The 2,276-nt window shown below is 38.6% G+C and overlaps 1 protein-coding gene across 1 annotated transcript in view; it reads right to left on the bottom strand.

The window, feature by feature from the left end:
- Positions 1-2,276, bottom strand: part of HGFAC (HGF activator) — a 120,752-nt gene that overhangs the window by 1,301 nt on the left and 117,175 nt on the right. The window lies entirely within an intron of this gene.

The following is a 2,276-nucleotide window of genomic DNA, read 5'->3' as shown; positions in this document are numbered from 1 at the left end:
ATTGTTAGAGAGAAGGTTCAGGCTAGACATCAGGAGACATTGCAGTCAGAGCTGCCAGGCTCTGGAATGGATTCCCAAGTGAGGTGGTGCTCTCTCCTAACCTGAGGGTCTTCAAGAGGAGGCTGGACAGATATTTGGCTGGAGTGATATGACCCCAGCACCCATTCCTGCCCGGGGCAGGGGGTCAGACCTGGTGATCTATTTAGGTCCCTTCTGACCCTAAGTACTATGATACTATAAATGATAAACGATAAATATTTTCATTTTGCTCAAAACTCAGTACTGCATACCATGTACTGCCTGTGCTGAAAACTTCATATAGTTCTGGTAGCAAAGGCTGAGTAAACACTAGTTAAAAAGATAAGTAACAATAGATTGCAACTTTAGTAAATCAGTGCTTCTGTGAAAAACATTGTTTAAAACAACCTTTTGAAATATAAATATGTTAAAATTCAGCATTTTAATATTAATTTTACTCAGTGATAACCAGAGAGCGTCAGAAATACTTGGCAGTGAATGCTTTTGAAATCCCAACCTGAAGGCACAAGTGCCCAATCTGGTTTCCACTAAAGACAATGGAAGCTTTGTCATCAGTGGGAGCAGACTCAGGTCAACATTTTTCAAATTACCTCCATTATAGCAACATTTCTGGATGCGAGTGAGCTAGTTGTGCACACAAATCATACCTGTAGATATGCAGAAATCTGCTTTATGCAAATATGATTTTGAAATTCTATATCTTGCTCTCAAATTTTGGATATCCCATTTGAACATTTGGAACTGTATATTTTTTTTATTTTGGCTATAAGGGTCTTTAAATATTTTCAGATACAATATGCTAATATTATGTCTGCTGTGACATTACTCCAGGCATATTATGAAGTATTCAAACTTTGCAATCATCCAGTAAGAATATCAGTTTTTAAAAAGAAAGAAAAAACCTCTACCATTTTTATTGTCAGAACTGAAAATAAAACCTTATATCTTCTTGGTCAGTAGTATTAATGAAAGGAACCATCATTCCTTGGCAATTTGAAACAAAATATACGAAATAAGAAATATATATTTTTCCATCAGGAAATTCTCTGAGATCGAAGTGGAGAGGAGAAGTTTTGAGGCTGTTACATGAAAATGTTTCAGTGACCCACAGTGCATCAAATGAAGTTCAAGTTCTGAGAAAATTAATTTACTTCTCAAAACCTTGTTCATTACTCTTTACATCTAAGAAATGCCATTCAAAAGCAGTTTTAGTTTTGGTGTCATTGCACTGATAAAAATGTAAAGAAAAAAACTTATCTCCAAGAAAAATCAAAGTCAAGCAGAACATGCTGTTTGGTTAGTCTCTTGGGGTGGAATTCATTTAATCTTTGTGCACCTTGGCTGATTGCAGATGTTAAAAAAAAAAAAAAAAAAAAAAAAAAACACACTCTTTACCAGAAGAAGCAGCATGTTACTTCAACCCAGCTCACCCAACATCTGTAAAGATCTGGTGTATCAGTGGGGCTTTTTGACACTTTTAGCTAAAGTTGATTCAATCAGCTATTAGATAAAAGCACCAAAAAGCCCCACTAAAGCACTAGATCTTTATAGATGTCGGGCAAACTGGGTTGAAGCAACATTCTTCTGGGCCTGCATGGGGCTTGGCACTGGAACACCCTGAGTTTAAAGTGCTGTTTTGGTCGTTTTTTACATCTGTAAGGACCCCTTAATGGCAGTTTTCTAGCCATGCAAGTGGTGTGCAGCCTCTAATACACAGTTTATAATGTTGTTACTCCTGCAGTGTGTACACATAAGCATGTACACGTATCTTGTGCATACTCAGTAGGTTATGCACTGTCCAGGCAACTAATCATATGGCTATGTAAGCATATACATGAACATAAGTCTTGGTAAAAAAGGAGATGGAGGTAGGCATTATTCAAATTGAGTAGTTAGGCATTTCTCAGTCCCCTCTCCAACTCCTCTTTTGAACTCAACGATTGTACCCTGAATTTACTTGGATAAAAAGGATGAAGAGAAATACAGCAGGTAAGTTTCTATCCTGCTGGGAACAAGGATCCAGACTCAACACCAGGCCTTGTCCTTCTAGAATAGCATCCATCTGAGACATGCAACCTCTAGAGCAGTGGTTTCCAGCCTTGGGGTTGTGACCCCATTTGGGCTCACAATGAGGTCACAAAGATGCTCAACAGTGTTGACTGTCAGGTAATCACCAAGGCCCGCGGACCGTGCAGGTGCTGCCTGCACGTCACCTAGTGTATCCTCACCTTTAATTG

The sequence above is a fragment of the Gavialis gangeticus genome, unplaced genomic scaffold, assembly GCF_001723915.1.
Source record: "Gavialis gangeticus isolate Ggan-Ray unplaced genomic scaffold, GavGan_comp1, whole genome shotgun sequence".
NCBI classification, from domain to species: Eukaryota; Metazoa; Chordata; order Crocodylia; family Gavialidae; genus Gavialis; species Gavialis gangeticus.
The sequence above is the reverse complement of the archived record's forward strand: the minus strand, read 5'-3'. Positions and strand labels throughout refer to the sequence as shown.